The 16799-nt window shown below is 40.3% G+C and overlaps 1 protein-coding gene across 9 annotated transcripts in view; it reads left to right on the plus strand.

Moving 5' to 3' along the window:
* The window catches only part of HYDIN (HYDIN axonemal central pair apparatus protein), a 439740-nt gene that overhangs the window by 14792 nt on the left and 408149 nt on the right, over window positions 1–16799 (plus strand). For all 9 annotated transcript variants that reach the window (XR_009256078.1, XR_009256079.1, XR_009256080.1 and 6 more), the window contains exon 2: window positions 933–1052. The gene's annotated coding sequence lies outside the window, so the exon portion shown is untranslated. The remainder of the gene's footprint in view (window positions 1–932; window positions 1053–16799) is intronic.

A 16799-nucleotide genomic window follows, 5' to 3' on the forward strand; every position in this document is an offset into this window, starting at 1 on the left:
TCTTGATGATGTTACTCTCTCATTCAGCCCTTTAAAAATGTCACTCTACTGTCTTCTAGCTTCCCTGGCTTCTAACAAGATGGCTGTTATAATTCTTATATTTATTTCTCTTTAAAAAGTTTTCCCCTTTGCCTGCCTTCAAGATTTTCTCTTTGTTTTTTTGTTTTTAGAAGTTGGATATGATATGTCTGTCTCTGGCTCAGATATTTATCTTGGTAGGTGGTTTGATCTGTAGTTTGATAAATGTCATTAATTTTGAAAATTCTTAGCCGTTATCCCTTCAAGTATTTATTCTACCCAATTCCCTGTCTTTTTTTCCTTCTGGAATTCTAATTGTATATCCATTAGGTCATTTGATGTTGTCCTATATTTCCTGGATGCTATATTCTCTTTTTATTTTTTACTCATTTCTCTCTTTCAGTTTGAATATTTCACGAATTCTTCTACTGATGAACCTGTCAGTGACCATCTTGATCTCTAATACTATGTTTTTCATTTCCTGCATTTTCATTTGATTTTTTCTTACAGTAAGCATCTCTGCTAAAATTACTCATCTGACAATGAATGTTCTCTATTTTTTCCATTGGAGGCTTTGACATATTTTTCATAGTTTTTTTATTAAAAAAATTTTTTTTAAGGTTTTGTTTTTAAGTAGTCTCTATAACCAATGTATGGCTCAAACTCACAACTCTGAAATCAAGAGTCACATGCTCCACAGACTGAGCCAGCCAGGGGCCCCCAAAGTTATTTTAAATTAAATGTTGATAGCTCTGACATCTGTGTTATATATGAGTTTGGTTCTGTTGATTGTTTCGTCTCTTGGCATTAAGAAGTTATTTCTCGTTTTTTGTTTGTTTGTTTTGTTTTTTACACCACATCACCAGTGATTGTTTGTTTGTTTGTTTGTGTTTGTTTTTGTTGTCATAGGGGAGAGAGAGAAGAACGATCCAGGCTGGGCTCCATGGCCTTCCTGCAGCAGCTGCTATTCCTCACCCTGAAGCCTGACCCTGAAGCCTGAGGGATGCTTTCGTGGACTCTTGCCATTGTTTTTTGTGAGTACGTTGGCATTCATAGAGAGAGAAGCCTGCAAGTGGTGTTAACTCCCCTTTATCTGTAGCCTTCAGGGCTCCGTATTGTGCCACCAGCCAATTCTTAGCCTCCACTATTTTGTTAACAATTCTAGATGAATTCTTCCTCCCAGTGTTCAACTGCCCCAAGTAAACAAGTGCTTGTACTCTGTCTCCCTGTAGACACTTGTCTCAACTCAGATGTGGAACTAGTTGGCATTTCCTCAACTTCAACTCTGATGGTTGCAGGAAAAGTTGTTCACTTACAGTTTGCCAACTTTTTTTTTAATTATCAGGATGGGAGGGATACTCTTTCTACCTCTTTTCCAGCTCTCTATACCCATCTAGAAACTAGAAATCAGATCTTCCTGTTTTATTCCTGATATCACTACTGGCAGGGTGACTTTTTGTCCTGGTTTACACTGGTATAAACAGCATCTCCCTTTCACTCCAGAGTTTCTTCGTTTGAATGATAAATGATCATCCTGTCCTCAAAAATATTACATGAATGAGCTTTCACCAGGAGCTTATGTTAAGTTTGGATGGATTTGTTTATCCTGGAGAAAAAATATTGATCATTTTGGTGATATTCTAAAGGATATGGGAGAAAAGGTGTTAGTGAAAGACACATCAACCAAATCCAACGTGTAGACTTTGGATCTTGTTTACACCAGAAGGATTTTTGGTAGGCAATCAGGAACGTTAGAACATGGGCTATATATTAGAAGTGTTAAGGGGGTGCCTAGGTGGCTCAGTCGGTTAAGTGTCTGACTTTGGCTCAGGTCATGATCTCGCGGTTCACGAGTTCAAGCCCGGTGCCGGGCTCTGTGCTAACAGCTCAGAGCCTAGAGTCTGCTCTGGACTTTGTGCCTGCCTCTTACTCTCTGCCTCTCCCCCGCTCATGCTCTGTCTGTCTCTCTCTCTCAAAAATAATAAAATAAACATAAAAAAAAAAGAAGTGTTAAGGACTTATGGGGCACCTAGATGGCTCAGTCGGTTAAGCATCTGACTTTGGCTCAGGGCATGATCTCACAGTTCATGGGTTCGAGCCCTGCGTCGAGCTCTGGGCTTTCAGGCCAGAGCCTCGAGCCTGCTCTTGATTCTGTTGTCTCCCTCTCTTTCTGCCCCTCCCCACTCATGCTCTTCTCTCTCTCTCTCTCTCTCAAAAATAAATAAACATTTAAAAAAGAAGAAGTATTAAAGAATTATTGTGATTTTGTTAAGTAGTATAATGATATTACAGATATATTTTTTAAAATCTTGTTTGTTAGAGATAAATTCTAATGTATTTCAGGGTAAAATGGTATGACAGTGGGAGTTTATTTTAAAATATTTAAAATAAAAAAAAAAGGGTTAAGGGGAAAGAAATGCGTTAAAGACAAAAATGAGAAAATGGTAATTACTGAAGTTAGATGATGTGTATGTGGGGATTAATTATTTTATTATCGTGTCTTTTCTTATTTTTATCAATTTCCATAATCAAAATTTTAAAAAGGTACAAGGGCGATTTCATTTAAAACTAAAAGAACAATATTCAGTTACATACCTGCCACATTTCTTTCAAATATATTCATGGAAATGATGAGGAGAGGATGGTGATTCTCTTCTCCCCTCTAAAAATCCTCCTGCTTAGCTCTGCAAGGAAATCAGAAGACTTTGTCATATCCTGTCCACAAGAAGTTGAAACGACAGGTATCCTTAAAGAAATAGGTGTAATTAATCACGGTGCTGCTTGTTTTGATGAGCATGTAAGAGTGACAAGTTAATAATAAATCTCCAGCTCATCCAGGGAAGGTGGCTAAGGAGGTGCTGTGGTTTAATTTACATCTTTGGAAGCACCGAAGATTTAATAATCTCCCTGCCTCATACATCAAACTAACACCCCTGAGACAGAAAAGCAAAACATTTTTAACTGTTAATCTGAGAAGCAATAAAATCCTGTCTCAGGTTGCAAATAAATTGAGTTTCTGGTGGTCTCAATGGCCCCCTAGTGTGTGATTTATTCAGATTCCAAAGCTATTCAGAACCCCTGGGAACTTTGGCTGCAAAACCAGGCAAACTGGGAATGTGGGGATTGCCAGTGTAATCATAAGGTCTAGACCGAGGGCAGTGACTGATTTTACCTTAGGTCTACTCAATTTATTTCACCTTCTACCTCAACTACAGGTAGATTATGGGATACAAGCATATGTGAATTTGAGATTCAGTTCTAAATGCTTGCTTTTAGCTGGAATTGTAACCATCTATATATATATTTTTAATGTTTTATTTATTTGAGAGAGAGAGAGAGGGAGAGAGACAGAGACAGAGCATGAAGGGGGGAGGGGCAGACAGAGAGGGAGACACAGAATCCGAAGCAGGCTTCAGGCTCCCAGCTGTCAGCACAGAGTCTGAAGCGGGGCTTGAACTCAGGAACCGTGAGATCATGACCTGAGCTGAAGTCAGACACTTAACCGACTGAGCCACCCAGGTGCCCCAAATTGTAACCATCTTTATGCTTATGCAGTGCTTGTTCTTAAAAGATCAAAAGCTGTTTTGAAGTTTTTACTTTCAAAGAGTAGGATTTATATTTTGTATTTTAAAATGTTTATTTCTTTATTTTGTGAGAGAGGGAGAGAGTCTGTGAGTGAGCATGAGCTGGGGAAGGACAGAGAGAGGGAGAGAGAATCCCAAGCACGCTCCATGCCTGTGCCGAGCCCGATGTAGGGCTCAACCTCACGAACCATGAGATCATGACCTGAGCCGAAATCAAGATCCAGTTGCTTTAACTGATTGAGCCACCCAGGCACCCTCAAAGTGTGGGATTTTAACCTGCTGGAGAAACTGGGATGCAGAAGGGGGAAGTAACTCTTTATGGCATGGCGAGCCATCTGCAAAATCTAAGCAGTGTTCAGATTTCCAGCTCTTTATTTCTTGAGCAGCTAAGCTATGAGGTGTATTGAATTTATTAATTTGGAAAACTGTTTCCTTATTGATATCATCTTCCTTTTTTAAAGAATGGGCCATGAGGGTCTCAGAGAAAGAGGAAGGTAGAGTTGGTGCGTTTGCTCCAATTTGTCATGAAATAATTTAGGGAATTAGATTATAAAATGTGATCTCAGCTCATCTTTTTGCTGCGTATAATTTCCACAGCATCATTTGTGATATTTAATGCACTATTATAGGAAATGGAAAAAAGAGCCTAAATTGGTGGCCTAAAAATAGCCAATTCCCCTTCTCTTCCTACCTCCCTCCAGCACCCCCGTGGCTCTAAATCACAGCTGTAAATTGGAATTGCATTTTGTCATGTCTTCCAAGGATACTGACTGACATAGAACGAGCTTCAGATTATTACTAGCACATCCATTCAACTTACCAATTAGGAAAACACATACCACCACAGATGTACCTGGGCGAACCTCCCTCTCCCTGAGGAAGGCTAGACTCTCCCTCTCAGTTCAGATTGGGCCAGATAAGAGACACCCTGGAAGAGACACTCTTTCCCCTTCAGTAATTAGCAAATATCCATGGACTACCTCAGGTCCTGGGGATGTAAAGGCCATAGGAGATTAGAGGCAAAGAGCACCATGTCAGTTCCCTATTGCTACCATTAACAAATTACCACAAACTTAGTGGTTTAAAGCAACACAGATTTATTGTCTCTCTGTTCTGAAGTTCGGAAATCTAAAATCAAGGTATTGGCAGGTCTGTGTTCCTTATTGAGGCTCTAAGGGAGAATGTGTCTTTACCTTTTCCAGCTTCTAAAGGCTGCCTGCTTTCCTTGGCTCATGGTCCCTTCCTTAAATCACTTCAACTCCTGCTTCTGTTGCCACATCTGCTGCTACTCAATATCATCTCCTGCCTCCCTCTTGTAAGGATTCTTGTGATTACATTGAGTCCATTCTGGGTGATTCAGTATAATCACCCTACCTCAAAACCCGTAATTTAATCACACCTATAAAGTCCCATTTTCCATATGCAGTAACATTCACAGGTTCCCGGAATTAGGATGTGGCGTATTTGCGGGGGCCATTATTTAGCCCAGAATTTGGCATTGGCCAGGCCTGCCACACTCAGCTTAACATGACTGTTAAGTTTCTTAACCTTTCTGAATCTCAATCTTTTTATCTGGGAAGAGGAATAAATAATGCCCGTCTCACAGGATCTGTGAAGAGTAGATGCCTGAAAACAGTACCATGTCTGACACATATTACTAGTTCAGTGAATGAGAAGTTTAATGAATTACTGTTCGTAGGTTTCAGTGATGAAAGGGCATAGCCTCACCTTTTTGATGACTTCTGAGTCTAATGGAAAGATAAACAGGTAAACAAATAATTACAAGTCAGTGTGAGGCAGTGTGAAACAGGCTATATTTGTCTCAGGCTTCAGCAATCCTGCAGGCGTGACTTCACCATTATGGGTGGTCACGTGACAATTGAGTTTTGAGGTGAAGGAAGGAAAAATACAGAAGGTCTTCTGAAGCTGTGGCTGCCATGAAATGTCAGGGTCCTGGAAGGTCGTGTGGTGTTTTTGCTTTTGTGTTTGTTTTTTGATGAGGTCATGTTTTTTTTCTTTTTTTTCCTCAAGAAAAAAACTAGTTCCAGGTCTTGAGCTAATATGGTAATTATCCTGGTTTAGGATTTATTCCTTTTTTTTTTAAATTTATTTTTTAATGTTTATTTAATTTTGAGACAGAGAGAGAGCATGAACGGGAGAGGGTCAGAGAGAGGGAGACACAGAATCTGAAACAGGCTCCAGGCTCTGAGCTGTCAGCACAGAGCCCGACGCGGGGCTTGAACTCACAGACTGTGAGATCATGACCTGAGCCGAAGTCGGCTACTTAACCGACTGAGCCACCCAGGCGCCCCAGGGTTTATTCCTTTTAACAATTTAGGGCCTTGGAGGGCTTCAGACCCTATTGTATGGTAAAAGGAGAGACAGTAGTGCAGATCTGTAAGAGAAAGCTGAAAGTCTTTCTGTTCTTTTCATTTCTGCTCTCCTCCTCTTGCTGTTGACCTTCACTCCTTCCCTCCCCCCAAGGTGAAAGAGTGCTGGTCTGATTTGAAAACTTCCAGGGTTCTAGTTGGGCCAAGTTGTCTAGAGACTCTAGAATCCCTGTGTGTGGAAATATTGGCCCTCCACGGGGTGGGGAGGGAGCTTTCATTCGGGTGTCTCTCCCATCTCTGCTGCTGGAGTGGTGAGGACCAAGGTCCACTGTTTTCCTTCTGTGTATGTCCTTTCTTTGTGTATCAGCTGGCCTGAATATGCATGCTGTCCCTACGCTGCCTGTTTTGGGTTCCTTATTCTGTCCTCTGCTTTGTTGACCCTTCAGCAGCCTGTGACACAGACTCCTCATTTGGCTTCTAGAACACTGCTTTCTTCTGTTTTCTTCTCACTTGTGTCCATTCCTTCTCAGTCATCTCTGCTGGATCTTCCTCATTTCCCTGACTTAATATTCAAATATGCTCAAGGTCAGTCCTACGACTTCTCTTTTCTGTCACTAATATCCCACCCTTATGAATGTAAACACTATCTATGTATTGATGATGCTTGCATTAATTTTCCATTGCTACTGTAACAAAGACCACAAATTTAGTGGCTTAAAACAACACTGACTTATTATATTACAGTTCTTTAGGCTAGAGGTTTGACAGTCTCTCTGGGCTAAAATAACGTATACCAGGGCCAATTTCCTTTCTGGAGGCTCTAGTGAACAATCCATTTCTTTGCTTTTGCAGCTTCTAGAAGCCTACTTTCCTTAGCTTCTGGTTTCCTTTGTCTTCAAAGCCATCAATATCTTATCTCTTTGATCTTTTTCTTTCATCACCTCTCTCTGTTTCACCGTTTAATGACCCATCTGAGTCAGTTTGGCTCAATCATATAATCCAGGATAATCACCCCCATCTCAAAGTCTGTACTCTTAATCACATCTGTGAAGATTTTTTTTTTTTTTTTTTGCCATGGTAAGGTAATATATTCATATGTTCTGAAGATTAGGCCATGGCCATTTTGGGGAGGGGAGACATTGTTCTGCCTACCACAATGCCCCAATATATGTCTCCAGCCTAGACCATTCTCCCAAACTCCAGAACCATAAGTTCAATTACCTACTCGACTTCTCCATTTGAATGTTTTATAAACATCTTAAACCTAATTTGTCCAAAACTGAGCTTCTGAACAGCTTCCACCAAACCTGCTTCTCTCAGTCTTCATCATGACATTTGATGGATCAACCTTCTAGTTGCTTAGGTCAAAACCTAAGGATGATTTTTGACTTCACAGGTGTGTTGTCTCTTTCTCACCTATTTCTAGTTCTTCAGGCAAATCCTGGTGGCTTTACCTGTTTTTTGTTTTTTTGTTTTTGGTTTTTTTTGAGAGAGAGAGAAAGCCAGGGCAAGGGAGGGAGAGAAGAGAAGAGAGGGGAGGGGAGGGGAGGGGAGGGGAGGGGAGGAGAGGGGAGGAGAGGAGAGGAGAGGAGAGGAGAGGAGAAGAGAAGAGAAGAGAAGAGAAGAGAAGAGAAGAGAAGAGAAGAGAATCCTAAGCAGGCTCTACACTCAATGTGGAGCCTGACAGAGGACTCAATCCCACAACCCTGGGATCATGACCAGAGCCCAAATCAAGAGTCAGATGTTTAACTAACTGAGCCACCCAGGTGCCCCTGGTGGCTCTACTTTTAAAGCTACCATAATGTGGCCACTTTTTACCTTCCTTCTTGCTATCTCCCTTGTCTTCGTCACCATCATCTCCCGTCTAGGTTATTACAGTAGCTTCCTAACTGGTCTCTCCATGTCTCTATGCTCGCTCCTCCTCATTCTGTACTCAACACAGCAGCCAGAGAAATGCAGTCTTGTTAAAATGCAAGTTGGATAAAGTCATTTCTCTTTCCAAAAAATCACAGATGATTTCCCACATAATGAGTAAAAGCCCAAGTCCTTAAAATGGCCTGTAGTGGTGCTCTGTCCCCTCTGACCTTCACATTACCTCCTTTCTCTCTTCTCTCTTCGCTTTGCTTATTCCTCTCCAGCCACAGTGGCTCCCTTACTATTTCATAAACATTCAAAGCACATTTGTACCTCAGGATTTTCACACAAGCTGTTTCCTCTGCCTGAAATCTCTTCCTCCAGAAAAGCACATGGCTTGTTCTCTTCAAGTGTTTACTCAAATGTCATCCTCTCAGTAGGGTCCACCCTGCAACCGTTTATTTAAAATTGTATCTCCCTCTGTATTGACCTTTCCTGCTTTGTTTTTCTCGTACTCTGTAGTTTACGTATTTATTTTGTTGTGGTTTGTTTCTTCCCACTTGAAAGTAAACTCCACAAAAGCAGGAGTTTATTGCTGTAGTGCTCACTGTTCTCCCATCAGTGCCAAGAACAGTGTTTGGCCCATAGTAGGCACTCAATAAAATTTGTTGCATGGATGTGTGAGCTCCCTCTGGCATTGGTGAGTGGTTTTTGGGTTAGCCTTTCTTACATCAGAAAAAAATAAAATTTGAATGTTAGGAGACTAGAGTGAATGATACTACATTGACAACTCTAGCTTTAGGGTAAGGTGCTTCTAGAAATTGAAGTGCTTATTACTTTTAAATGTTTCTATTAGAGAAATAAACACTTGTGAATAAAACAAGTGGACTCCCAGATCTGTCACTTATCTGTCAATATCATTGTGATATTGTGACATAATAATAAATACATATATTTGATCTGCTCTTGTACCTGGCACAGAGCTCCTAAAATTGGAATTTCCTAAGTGATAGGGGTGACAGGAACATTGATTCTCATTCATAATAAGGCCCTTTCAACCACAGCTGAGTCTATGCTAATTAAAATTAATAAAGGTACATAAGTAAGTATTCTGTCTTTCCTGTAAGAACTGTGTTCAGGAAAAGATAGCTGATGAGGGAAGGTGGTTTTTTGTTTTTTCTTTGTTTCAAGTTTTTATTTAAATTCTAGTGGGGCACCTGGGTGGCTTAGTCGGTTAAGCTTCTGACTTCGGCTCAGGTCATGATCTCATGGTTCGTGAGTTTGAGCCCTGCATCGGGATCTGTGCTGACAGCTCAGAACCTGGAGCCTGTTTCCGATCCTGTGTCTCCCTCCATCTGTGCCCCTCCTCTGCTTGCACTGTTTCTCTCTCTCTTAAAAATAAATAAATGTTAAAAAAATTTTATTTTAGATTCCAGTTAACATATAATGTAATGTTAGTTTTAGGAGTAGAATTTAATGTTTAGGGATTCACCACTTACATATAACATTTGTGCTCATCACAAGTGGCCTACTTGATGCCCATCACCCATTTAGCTCATCCCCCACCCCACCTCCCCTCAGTTTGTTCTCTATAGTTAATAATCTCTTATGGTTTGCACCCCCCTTCTTCTTTCCCCTATGTTCATTTGTTTCTTAAATTCCTCATGAGTGAAATCATTTGGTATTTGTCTTTCTCAGACTAACTTATTTCACTTAGCATAATACACTCTAGCTCCATCCATGTCTTTGCAAATGGCAAGATTTCTTTCTTTTTGATGGCTAAGTAATATTCCACCATGTATATATCCCACATCTTCTTTATCCATTCATCAGTCACTGAATACAAGGGTGGTTCAGTATTCACAAATCAATCAATGTGATATACCACATTAATAAAAGAAAGGATAAGAACCATATGATCCTCTCTATAGATAAGGTATTTTGTTAATTGTATAATTTTTTCTTATTGAAATAATCTCAAACTTACCAGGAATGTCAAGTATAGTACAATGAATTACTTTTTTCAGCCATTTGAGAGGAAGTTACCAAGCTGATGCCCCTTCATCCCTGAATACCGAATACCTGAAATACTTTGCATTTTCCATAAGTAAGGACACTCTCTTAGATAACCACACTACAGTCATCAAATTTCAGAAATTAACATAAATGCTCACTTGTATTAATAACATCCTTTGTAGCAAGAGTCCTTTTGTACCTTTGTGTCAAGTGGTATCTGATTTTTATTTGTCCCATTACTGGTGATGCTCATTTTGATTAGTTTATTCAGGTGGGGTCTATTGGACTTCTTCTTCACTGTGAAGTTACTCTTTTTCCTTTGTAATCATTAAGTATTTTTTGAGGAGGTACTTTGAAAATATGTAAATATCCTGTTCTTCATCCAACATTTATTGTATTTACTTATTTATATCAGCAAATCAATGGATTCTCATTTTATTTAATGGGTTGTAATCTGTTACTATCATTATTTATTTTGAGCCCCATCAATCTGACCTTTGTGCCTGACCCATTATTCTTTGACTACTTCCTTACTTTCTAGCACAAGAGGTCCTGAGAACATCTTATACTTTTCTTGCTCTAACCCTTGGATCAGCCATTTCCCCCTGCTTCCTTTTAGTGGAGAGTAATACTTAGAAACCAAAATCAGGTGTTATTGCTGTTGGATACCATTGCCCCCAGCCTTTCACCCTACTAGCGGATAGAGCTGGGGAGTCTGTGTGTGTGTGTGTGTGTGTGTGTGTGTGTGTGATGCAATGTGTGGACCTTGTTTGTATTTAGATTCAGATGAACTAGTTATAAAAAGACATTTTGAGACAATTGGGGAAACTTTATAGGATCTGGGAATTTAAATGATATAAAGGACTTGTTAACTTTGTTATGTGTGATAAAGACATTGTGATTATGTTAAAAAAAGATCTTTGTCTGAGTCAACTGACATACTCACAGGTGAACTCTACCTTCCTTTATGGTGGTTAAATGAGATAATAATATAGGTAGAAAGGACTATGTAAATAACTTCCTATTCCATGTACTGTGTATGTATATGTATATACTCACATATACATGTACTATATATATATATATATATATACATACATATATACGTGTACATATACACACACATATAAAATAACTTGGTAATTAAGTATCTAGAACCTCAGCCCTTTTATATACAATGTCTGGAGCTCATGTAATCCAAAAGTTCCCTGTTAAAATAAATTTGTATCACAAGCTTTGTTTATGAGACCCAGAAAGGTTTTGAGTATGTCTAGAGGAGAAGACTTATTTCCTGACCATCATTTTGGTGGTATGTATGCATCTTAAACCAAAGATAGAACATGATAATTTGAGAAATCACAACGTATTCTTGGTTTTGGTTCAGTTTTTCTCAAATTAAGAGGTTATTTAGGACCAAATATAAAGCCTGTCCTTTGTAATCTTGTCTGTGAACTGTCACTGGTATAACAGGAAGATTGATACAGACATAAGGACTTCTGCCCTTCATTGAGTAGGATAGCTGGTCTCTAACCCCTGAAATTGTTCCCTGCTGGAATGGTCATAGTTCCTAGGTGCTCTTTGACATCCTCAGCAGCTGTAACAGCAAGTGATTTAGTGCAAAATAATCCATCAATTAATCTCTTTGTTATTGGACACTTCAGACACTTGTATCTTGGTTCATACTATAAATGAAGTGGGAAGTGGCATGACTCTTGATTGTCACAGGCATCTCGCAACATCATCGTTGTCCTGCCTACACGGGCAGTGACCCACGGAGGGCTCCAGAGCCCAGAGAAGAAGCATTGGGAGGTGGTGAGGCATGTATACAACTTTCTCACCATCAGCAGTGACTCTCCCCTTCATCTTCCACTTCAGGAAACATATCAAAATGAATGAGAGGGCTAGCCTGGAACTATGAAATTAAGTAAATTATTCAGGAACTTAAATACTTGGAATCTTGGTAACAAACAGTGTCAGGATATCATGGTTCCAAGCTATAGCTCTAATGGAATAGTTTTAATAAAAAAAAGAAATGTAAAACAATGTCTACACACTTCAGCAGAATTGTCCAGAGGCCTGACTCTTGCCAAAACTGAAAAGTCCCTTGGAAGTCACCAGCTTCACACTTAATTACCACCTTCTTTGGCTGTTTCTCTTTTACTGCTTTTCTCTCCTCTTCCTGTGATTTTCCTTCTTGCTGCCAAACACACTTTCTCTTCCAGATACCATCTGTTTTCAGAATACATTTGCATTTCCTTTTTCCTTCCCCAAATGGCCCTCCTTTGGGGCCCCTCGAGAGTGAACTGTCTCCATGTTACCACATGGACTGGAGGAAAGAAAGCTGTGGCTTATAAAATTGAAATATAACCAGGAACCCGGTAGAGACATTCTTTCCGAACTTGGGTGTGTGCTCTCTGTTCCTAGGGCGCCCATCTTCTTAAAAATCTTGGAGCACAGGGATTAGTTTGGGGTATGTCTTTAAAATACCTTTTGTTTGTTATAAAACTTCAAAGAATTTCAAGGTGTAAAAAGGAGCAAGTGCATACCATTCTCTCCAACACCAGTCATATTCCTCAGGGGGACATGAACCCCTCAGCCACACACACTGACCACTGTCAGTAGTTGTAGTCTTTATGCTATGTGCATATCAAAATGTGTAATATGAACATACAGAAATTGAAAACAGAAATTGGATCATACTCTATATATTATTTGCAATTTATTATTTTACATCCATATCATGGGCATGTTTTCATATCAACACGCATAAAATTTCTCATTATATTTAACAACTGGCATTCCAAAGTATAAATGTACCATGATTTCTTTACTGATCCATATTTTTTCAGATTTCTCATTTTTAACAGTGCCTAACACATTTATCTTTATGCGTCTGCAACTGTATTTGTAGGATGATTGGAATTGCTTCATCAAAGGATATGTGCATTTTAAACATTGATAGATATTCTCCTAAATTTTATATCTAATCACTAAGAGAAGCATAGCATTTTCTCCCCTCAACTATCAGAGATTATAATGAGATGAATGATAATGATTTGTAAAGGATAAAGTATTTTACAAAGTATTTTTATTCTACTTATTTAACACAGATATGCTAGAGGGAAGTAACGATCTCCAATTCACAGATGAAAAAATGAGGGTTCATTGAGATTAAGAGATTTGCCCAAGGTAATACACTTGGAAGTGACTGAGCTGAGCCCAAGTCCCTCTTATCTAGGAGCCTGAAATTCCTGCACTTTGTCCTACACAGCTTTAGCTTTTCATGGGGTAGCACCGAAACTTCCACTGTGATGGATTGACTGAGCCTAGGTTGGGGAGAGGGAGTGTGGGGAGATTAATGGCCAGCCAACTTCATGTTAATGTGGCACACCCACGGACATACAAGACGTTTCTCTCCCTGCCATTACTCCCTTAGTAATCTCATTTGGTCACAGTTTCAAATATCATCTGTGTGTCAGTGACTCCCAAACTTTATTTCATTGTAGAACTCTCTCCTTAACATACCCTATTCCTAACTCTGGCTATTTCTTCCAAAGCCTGCTCTCCCTGCAGCCTCCACCGTCTCAGTTGTAACTACTGCACCCTTTTACTTTTTCAGGCCCGGATCCTTGATTCTTCTTTCACACCCTCATTCACAGGGGCTATTACCAAGGCTTTTGTGTGACTTTCCAACCAGGTTTCAAATTAAAATCCAGTCTCATCTTGTTCTAAACAAACCTGGATTATACTGCGTTATTCTAATTAAAAAAAAATTTTTTTTAAATCTTTATTTATTGTTGAGAGAGAGACAGAGCGTGAGTGGAAGAGGAGCAGAGAAAGAGGGAGGCACAGAATCCGAAGCAGGCTCCAGGCCCTGAACGGTCAGCACAGAGCCCAACGCAGGGCTCGAACTCACAAACCACGAGATCATGACCTGAGCTGAAGTCTGACGCTCAACTGACTGAGCCACTCAGGTGTCCCTACACTGTGTTATTTTAATCCTACTAGCATGAAAGGTGATTCTGATCTGATGCTTGGAACTTGCACTCTAATTTAAGAGACCATGGACCGAGTGAATGTTTGGAGACGAGAGGACATTCATAATATATTTGTTTCTACTGGTTTTTAAGATTAAGAAAAATAGAAAGGCTGAGTTAAATTTATTGAAAAGATAATCAATTTAATCTTAGCTGAGAGATCAGTGGGCCCAAATTTTGCAAGCCCTCAAGTCCTCCTGAGATCAGTGCTTCCTTCTAGCGTGCACATTGGTAAGGAGAAGGAAAACGGGGACAAGTGGAGTCCCAGAAGTGAGCCTCTTGCACTGCTTCTTTTTCTCTCCCTCCCAGAAGTACAGGTGCAAAATGAATATCTTCGAGTGGAAAGGCAGCTGATTTCAAGGGCTTAAACAGGAGCTGAGGCAAAGCTGTGGATCTTCCTTAATGCACAAAGGAAAGCAAGCTCTTAAGTAAACTGTGGTAAAAAACTTAAATTATTGATCAGAAGGGGGATTTAATTTGTCAGGAAGCATTTTTATTTGCTCCTAACCTACTGAGCCACCCAGGTGCCCATATCCATTGTCCTCTTGGTGGAGATTTCAGTTGTTTCCAGTTTGGGGCTTTTACAAGTAGTACTGCTTTGAAATTTCTCATACGTCATCTTTTGGTGAAACTATGGATGCAATTTCTGGGTCAAGTAGAATTTCTCAGGGGATATCAGCTTGAGCAGGCACCACCAACCAGTTTACCAAAGTGGTTGTTCCGAGTTAAATCCCTACTAGCAGTTGCTCCATATCCTCACCAACTCTTGGTGTTTTTGATGTTTTCGTTTTGGCCATTCTAATGGGCTTGTAGCATTATCACATTGTAGTTTGAATTTGTATTTCTCTGGTGACCTAATAAAGTTGAATACCTTATCATGTATACATTAAACACTGTGTCTGGTATATAGAAAGTATGCAATAAATGTTAGCCATATCATTATTATTATTCTCTGGCAACCAAAGAATAACTTTTCAAGTGGGACCACAGACAGATTTCTAGAAGCTTCGAAACAGTTTATACTCTCTTGGCCTACCTTCTGTCTCCCATGTATGCTCTTCCCCACACCTGTCTCTTCTCCGTGTTAACTTCCCTATAAATAAACTCCCTGACTGTCTCTGAGTCTGGACATGCTGAATAAGAACTGAAAGCCAGGTGCGACTTCTGACCTCCACCCCAAACAGGTTCTCACCTTTGCTCAGATGTGCCCATTCCAAGAGGAACAGAAAAGATCCTCACTGAGAGGCTCCAGGTCACCCAGAGTCTCATCCAGCTGACCTGACCTCCCTCTAGCTCTTTCGTGATAAATGGCTTTGACGACTTTCTCATTATTATGGTGTCTGGTCCAAATCAGACTTGAATCTTTAATGCTTCCCATTAGGAAAAATGCATCACTTGACTTTTAAGATGCAGACAAAATTCCCCTTGCAAAGCCAGTTTCTTGAGGGGTTTGTTAATGCATCAAGCCATGTGCCTTTGAGGAAAATTCCATGATGTCCCTAAAACAAGAAGGCAGTTAGTTTAGCCCTTCTTGCTAAACTGTAGGAGAAAAGAACAACAAAAATGTGTAATTGGGGGTTGGCCTGCATCTTATAAGATCTTGGGAAAGAGACAGAAAGAAGACAGACAGCTTAATACTTCCCAAACCAGGTCAAAAATTTTCATCCATGTTTGTGTAAAATATTTATTATGTAATGTAATAGATACAATTTTATTCTCTATGTAGCTAGGCTAAGATTTTCTCTTGATGAGACCCACCTTTGTCAAGAAATTTCTTGGTATATCCCCTGTGGAATAAAATGTGGGACCCCTACCCCTAAGGAGCTTAAGAGACAGAAATAGTCTAGAAAAGACAAGAAAATGAAACTGCTGGCCACAATAGAAGCTGCAGGGAAGAGAAAGAAAGAGGGATGCTAAGCAGGCAAAGAGATGGTTTAAGGCTGTTCAGGGGGACCCCTTAAGTTTTGGGGAGAGCTGCTTAATTCATTAAATACATAGTGCGAGGTGAATGTTTTGTGGAAACCCATGGAGGAACTGAGCTCTGTGTGCGCATCAAGCAGGGATGAAATCGGAAAAGCCTGAATACAGAAGCCACGAGAAGGGGCAGAAGGAACAACCAGCCTGGGATGAACCTGACGTGTGGTGAGGGCTCTTGACTCAGTCGAGCTTGGGGGAACCAACTTGTAACTGTTTAGGCAGAACTTTCCAAAGTTAGTGTCCCAAGGATCCCCTCAGTCGGTTAGGAGCTCAACTCTTGGTTTCTGCTCCCATCATGATCTCACGGTTCGTGAGTTTGAGCCCCATATCGAACTTGGGATTCTCTCTCTCTCTCTCTCTCTCTCTCTCTCTCTCTCTCTCTGCCCCCTCCCACCCCCACTCATGCTGTCTCTGTCTCAAAATAAGTAAATAAACTTAGAAGAGTAGAATGGATCAGTAAATCATAGAATATTCACACGTTGTACTACCGAATAGCAATGAGGATGAATAAACTCTCAACTGCATGCAGTACTGGATGAATCTCATTTATTCACTGTAACTTGATGAGGCGGGTACTTATTATTACTCTCGTTTTGCACACGAGGGAAGTGAGCACAGAGAGGATATGTTATTGCTGGATCCCACAGAACTAGGTAGTGAAGTAGTTGGGATTCAAAACCTTGGCAGTTGAGCTCCATCCTCTGATCCTTGTGTACCACTGCCGCAAGCCTCCAGCCATACCAGCAGCAGGCACTTAGTGTGTGTGCTTCTTTGGTGTAACATACCCAGAGGCACAGGGTGGACCTGGCGCAGGCTGGTCCTGCAAAAGGTGTCTACCAGCCAAGTGCGATGACCGTGTTCCAGGCTGTATACAAGTGCTCCCCCTAAAATATAATGTTTAATCCTCACAGCAGCCCTTTGTAGTGAGTACTGCTGTGCCCATTTTTACAAAAGGGGAAACAGATACGGAGAGGTAAGGTAAC

The sequence above is a fragment of the Neofelis nebulosa genome, chromosome 17 (assembly GCF_028018385.1).
Source record: "Neofelis nebulosa isolate mNeoNeb1 chromosome 17, mNeoNeb1.pri, whole genome shotgun sequence".
NCBI classification, from domain to species: domain Eukaryota; kingdom Metazoa; phylum Chordata; class Mammalia; order Carnivora; family Felidae; genus Neofelis; species Neofelis nebulosa.